This window comes from Lepus europaeus, chromosome 13 (assembly GCF_033115175.1).
Source record: "Lepus europaeus isolate LE1 chromosome 13, mLepTim1.pri, whole genome shotgun sequence".
Taxonomy (NCBI): Eukaryota; Metazoa; Chordata; class Mammalia; order Lagomorpha; family Leporidae; genus Lepus; species Lepus europaeus.
In genome coordinates, this window is record NC_084839.1 from 85,801,971 (window position 1) to 85,808,930 (window position 6,960).

Here is a 6,960-nt window from a genome sequence, read left to right on the forward strand (position 1 = left end):
TCAGCCGGATCCGCCCACCGCAGCCCTGGGCTGGGCAGACAGGAGCCAGGAACACAGTCTCTAGGTCTCCCACGTGGGTGGCAGGGACCCGGGTGCCTGAGCCATCATCCCAGGTGTGCATTAGCAGGCGGTTGAAGCTGGAGTCAGCCAGTCCGACCGGGGACGGCCCCGGGCAGCACAAATTACTTTCCAAGTTACCACATGGTTAATGAGCACCTATTCTGTACACACTTCTAAATGTGAGCTGTGAACTGAAGCAGCGGGTGGTCTGGTTCAGGAAACAAGAGCGTGTAAGATGATCAGTGAAGAAATATGTAAACAGATCAAGACAGGGAAGAGTTAGCCCAAGTCTAGATACACGTCCTTTCAAAAGTTACCTACACAAGTGCTCTTATGATTGGAAATAAGAAGGGCATTGGCACACAGTTCCGATTAGGTGGGCTGTAGGTAGGTAGGGAATGCAGTTCCGGCTGATGGGACAGCCTGGGGAAGGGTGTGCAGGCTGGGAAGGCTGAAGGCATGTGGGAGGGTTGGGAGGAGAGCCAGTCTGTTTGCAATGGAGGCTCCTGTCAGGAGCAACAGAGCTTGGGCAGATGGAGGAAGGCCCCAGATGACAAGCTGAAGCATGGGGGACTGTCTCCCAGCAAAGAGTTCGGGGGAGAGGAGGATAAGGATGGTTAACTCAACAGGGATCCACGTGACAAAGGGGCAGATGTGGGACAAAAAGCAGCGACAGAATTGTAAGCGTGCAGGCGTGGTGACTTGGGTAGGTGCTGGAGAGGGGCCCTGGGCAGAAAAGGAGAGGTGGAGCGAAGGGAGCTGTGAGTAGTGTAAAACTCTTGCTGTTCCTGCTTCTGAACCTGTCCAGAAAGACATCCTTGTGTGACTTTCAGGCCGCAGGACCGGCATGCTGACCTCAGCTGTCCAGCTGCCTGGGACAGTCTGCGTGCACCCACTTCGAGCTGATCCCTCATTCTGGGCTCAGGGCTCTTGTGGACTTTAAAAGCACTGTCCTAACACGAGCTCTTTGTCATTAGGCAGGACTCCTGTGGTCCCGTACCAGCTCCTGATCTTGGCTTCTCCACCTAAGCCACAGAACCAACATGGCATGAACTTGAAAGAATAGCCTTACAAGGTTATGATACCCTGTAAATTTAGTAAATTGCAAAAAAATAAAAAGTAATAGCAGGGCCAGAGCTGTAGTACAGCAGGTTAAAGACCTGGCCTGAAGCACCAGCATCCCATGTGGGAGCTGGTTCGAGTCCCAGCTGCTCCACTTCCCATCCAGCTCTCTGCTATGGCCTGGGAAAGCAGTAGAAGATGGCCCAAGCCCTTGGGCCCCTGCACCCACGTGGGAGACCTGGAAGAAGCTCCTGGCTCCTGGCTTTGGATTGGCGCAGCTCCGGCCGTTTCGGCCATCTGGGAGTGAAACCAGCAGATGGAAGACCTCTCTCTCTTTGTCTCTACCTCTCTTCTGTAACTCTTTCAAATAAATAAAATAAATCTTAAAAAAAAAAAGTAATAGCAAAGGTGCATGGGTGGCTTAAGTAACAAGATAGAAAAATCAATTTTGCAATAGTTGGTGTATCTTTGTAGTTTATTTTTAAAAATTATTTTATTGAGGTGGAATTTACATATCACCAAATTCACCCATTGTAAGGGTACAACTCAATCATTTTAATGAGTTTACCAATTTGTTCAGTTATCACTATAATCCAGTTTCACGACATTTCCATCACCCCAGTAAGACGACTCCTAACATCTATGGTCACTCCCACTTGTACCACGAATCTACTTTCTCTCTGAAGATTTGCCTTTATTGAATTTTCTAATAAACGAAACCATACAATATGTAGTATCTGGCAACTGCCTCCTTTTACTTAGAATAATATTTTAAAATTTTGATTTTTAAATAATATCCCTATCTTAGTGGTTTTTATGTTTTCTGAAGTCCTCTACAAAATTTCCAAATCCAGTAGCATGAAGATGCTCTGAAACTTATGTTTTGCTCAAATGGAGACCAGTTATTGCACCATAGAGAAAGGCAGCATGTGACACAGAGGGACAAGTGCACAGGGGTGCAGGTGTACAGGAAAGGCCTTCAGGGTCTCACTCCCCAAACCACAGCTGTGAACCAGAGGAAGGAGGCCTGGCCCTGGCGGGTGTATAGGCCAGAGCGTGGCACTCTGTTAGACTTAAACTGCGGATGGGCTAGATCACTGGTGCCCCTCCACCTTTCTCACAGTCCATCTCCTCACCCACTGGGGATATCCCAACCCTATTATAGCAGGAGGGGACACAAGGCACAAGTGCAATTATAAAAAATGGCCCCCACCAGGTAGATCACAGGACAAAGTGATTCCTCAGCCTCCTTCCAGCCCTAGTTTTATAAATCTCAAGTCTGAAGGAACTTTCCTTACATACATTAAGCTCCCAGGTTTCTCTTAGATGACTACTCAATGCTGAGGCTTGATCTGTACTATTGGGCTTCCCCAGTTTCCTTGCATTCAAAAACTCAATTCTAGTACGAATTCTCTCATGTGCAAAAGGGTGGAATGTCAACCACAGGCTTTTCCACATGCACTACATTCCCAGGGTATCTTTTTTTTTTTTTTAAGATTTTTATTTATTTATTTGACAGGTAGAGTTACAGACAGTGAGAAAGACAGAGAGAAAGGTTTTCCTTCCATTGCTTCACCCCCCAAATGGCCACAATGGCCGGAGCTATACCAATCCAAAGCCAGGAGCCAGGTGGTTCTTCTTGGCCTCCCATGAGGGCACAGGGGCCCAAGCACTTGGGCCATCTTCAACTGCCTTTCCAGGCCACAGCAGAGAGCTAGACTGGAAGAGGAACAACTGGGACTAGAACCCGGTGCCCATAGAGATGCCCGCGCCGCAGGCGGTAGATTGACCTAGTGCGCCATGGCGCCACCCCCCCGCTCCCCACCAGGGTTTCTAAATAGTAGGAAGAGTTCTCTGAGCTTGACAAAGGGATGAGATTTGGCTGAGGGCTCTCCCACACTCACTACAAACAGAATTTTTGCTATAACTGATGGTTTTGCCATACTTGCCACACTTTTAGCATTTCTCTCCAGGAGTTATCTGATTTTTTTTTTTAATGGAACAGCAAATGATTGGAGGCTGTTCCAAATTCATCAGGCTGATAAGCTTCTCCCTAGCGTATGTCGATGTTGAATAACCTATGTCTTCTCACTGAAGCCTCTCCACATTTGTCACATTCACATGGTTGCTCACTAGTATGAATTCTCCAGTGTTTGGTAAGAGATGGAGTATGAATGAATATCCACCATCTCTCTTGACATTACAGGGCCTCTCTTTAGTCTGTCCTTATCTGATGCAAATGACAGGTGTCTTCCCACATGCATTGCACTTGTAGGATCTCTCCAATATGAATTCTCCTGGGTCTGGTGACATGTATACTCCAGCTAAAAGCCTTATTACATTCACAGAATTCATAGTGATTTTTTCCCCCCAGCACAGCTCTCCTGGTGTTTAATAAGGGATGCAGTGTGAGCAAAGGCTCTCCCATGTTCATTGCATTTGTAAAGTTTCTCACCAGTATGAAATCTAGAATGTACAATGAGAGATGAACTCTGGCTGAAGGTTCTCCCACATTCCTGGCATTCATAGGGCTTTTCTCCAATATGAGTTCTCTGAAGTTAGTAAGGGATGACGTATGACCAAAGGCTCATCCACACTCATTACATTTGTAGGGTTTCTCTCCAGAATGAATTCTGTAACGTAAAACAAGAGATGAACTCTGGCTGAAGGCTCTTGCACATTCACCGTGTTTGTGACTTCTCTCCAGTATGAGTTCTCTGATGCTTGATAAGGGATGAAGGATGACCAAAGGCTCGTCCACTCTCACTGCATTCAAAAGGCTTTCCCCCAGTGTGACATCGCTGATGGCGCCTTAGTTCTCACTGGACATGGAAGCACTTCCCACATTCATCACATTCACAAAATGTCTTGCCTGGATGGCTTCTCTGAGAGTTATTTCCCCCAAAGTCTGTGTGAGTTCTGTATCACATGTAAAGGGTACTTCTCCTGGGGGGACACCATGTTGCGTAACAAGGACCAGTCTTCAGCTTAAATTCTTCCACATTCATTCCACTCATGATCCGTCCTAGGGTTGGGAGCAGATGTGTGAGTGATTGACATTTCTTTCAAGTGGCTGTCTGGATATACCTGCTGCATTCCCACGTTGTCATCACCGTCACAGGCTGCTTTCAGTTTGGTGGACCAGTGCTCATCTCGAGTGTATTTTTCCATGATGCTACCTGCAGTTATTCTCCTTTGGAAATTCCCTGACTTGGCAATGATTCCTGTCTGCAGTGCTGGCGTCCCATAGGGGCACCGGTTCAAGTCCCAGCTGCTCCACTTCTGATCCAGCACCCTGGTGTCACTGTGGCTATGACACTCTTTTTAGTGCCAGGGTTCTGTCTCATTACTTGGCCATCACCACAGTGCCCATTATAGAAATAAACCAGAGCAAACCCAACGGTCCCAAAGGAGTGCATACTGAGCAGAGGAGAGGGCCCTGGGCAGGAATCAGGAAGCCACCATCTACCTTTATGGGATCAGCCTCCTGCAAAGCCTGAATTGGGTGGGTTCCCACTGGTGAACATAGAGGCTCTAGAGAAAAGGAGGCAAAGCTGTCCAGAGTTCAGGCATTTAAGGGAAAAGTAAGAAAACCCCAACTCATCTGGGGCCTGGCTTTCAGGAACAAATTGATTATTCCCTTTTCTCCTGGGCATCTCTCTGGATGGAGCAGGGTCCAGAGAAGGGAGAGCTGGGAAGGTAAGAGGGGCCACAAGGGAGACTAACGAACCCCAAGGGCACATACAGCTCCCAGACTAGCTGGAGACCCCTCCCCTGCTCTATGAGTCACCCCCATGGTTCCGGAGACACTGATGGGTCTGCGGGTGCAGTCTCCGGCCTGCCCACATCAGAGAGAAATCCCCCAGCACACAGCTGCAGGGGGCTTCTGCCTGATCATAGGCCTACAGTAGGTGGCTGCAGTTTGCTCACCCGTCCGGCCACTCCTTTGGAGAGAGATTTGCTAGGTCTCCTAGATGCAGCTCCTCTATTGGGCCGTTTAGGAACAGAAAAGATCTTTCAAGAACTTTAAATCTAGACTGCAGGTATAAGAGAGGTTAAGGCAAGGCCACGGAGGGCTTTCAGGCTCTAAGGGGACCTTCTCCCCTCATCCTTGAGAACCCAGCTTGGTGGCCAGTTCTTTTTTTTTTTTTTTTTTTTTTTTTTTTTTTTTTTTGACAGGCAGAGTGGACAGTGAGAGAGAAAGAGACAGAGAGAAAGGTCTTCCTTTATCGTTGGTTCACCCCCCAAATGGCCGCTGCGGCCAGTGCACTGCACTGATCCGAAGGCAGGAGCCAGGTGTCTCCCATGCAGTTGCAGGGCCCAAGCACTTGGGCCATCCTCCACTGCCTTCCCGGGCCACAGCAGAGAGCTGGACTGGAAAAGGAGCAACCGGGACAGAATCCGGCTCCCCAACCGGGACTAGAACCCAGGGTGCTGGCGCTGCAGGTGGAGGATTAGCCTATTGAGCCACGGCACCAGCCACCAGTTCTTTCTGAGAAGCTGCCTCCATGTCTGAGAGGCCCTCTATTTACAGGGTTTTCTATCATATTGTTTTTGAAGCCCTAAACAAAAAAGGAACCAAGCCATGCCAAGAAGTAGTTAAGCCGAACGGTAACAACAAATCAACAGAAGTAGGCAAGCAACTTAGCACAGGACATACAAGTCAGCGCTTCTCAAACTTTAATGTGCGTATGGACCTCCATGAGCGTGTTAAATTCTGGCTTGTCAAGGCTTGTTACAACTGGTTCAGTGGGTATGGAGTAGGGCCTGAGAATCTGCATTCTAGAGAGCTTCCACATGATGCCTGCGCTGCAGGTATACCAGCTACACTGGGGAGCAAGGGCAGAAAGGAAAAAGAGAGATGGGAGGCCCAGGGATTCAACCAGCTTTGTGAGCTGCAGCGCGTGCCCTGAAGAATGAATAGTCAGAATGCCACCTGGGGAAGACTGGGATGTCCTAAACTTGGACGGTTTAACACCTGCTCCAAACCTTGCTGGAAGGAGGGGCTCCCGGGATGTGCCCACCTGGGACACTGCTGACCTTGTCCATGGCTGAGCCAGAAGAGCTGAAGAACCTCAGTGGAGTGATTGAGTGCCAAGGCTCTCAGTAGTCCTGTTGCCCTCTCATCCTTGGCCAAGGGCCACTCTCCCTCTCGCCTTTGTTTGCGGAGGGAGACAGCAGATCCTGTCCTGCCCTGCCCGCTCCCCTCTGGCCTTTGAGACATCTTCTGTGGCCAGCTATCCAAATTCCTGACCACAGAATCCACTGGCTAGTAAAGTCGATGCTGTAAGACACTGAGTTTGTTACATAGCAACAGTGGCCACGATATCCTGCAGTTTGGCAGAACCCCAAGTTGGTGGGCCGGGGAGACACCTGTCATTCTAAACAAGATGATGTCTGTCAGTTCCTGGCTGTTTAGGTCACATATGCTCTTGCTAACCTTTTTGAGAAAATCAGCTAAAATTCTCTCAAGCTTCTCAGTAACATGACACAATCAGCCCGAACAACCCCTCTTAATTGGAAAAACTAAAAATGCTGAAAACTTACAAAGACCTTTATAAACAAACATACTGGTAGTTGGTGAGGAATTCACAGAGATTTTTTTGAAAAGAAATGAAGCAAGAGCTAGAAATCTGAGGAGTGAGCAGTAACCTGACTGCACTGCTAATCCTGGAGAACATACACTTCCACTGTGACAGCTTCCTGGGGCAGTAAGTAAAGCCTTGGGCCCAGGGCCTGTCAACGGTTGGAGAATTCTAGAAGGAAATCCATTTAGAACCCCAAATTTCCCACTGTCAGTATAAGACGAAACGAATAAAAACTACCAGGTAGATGGGA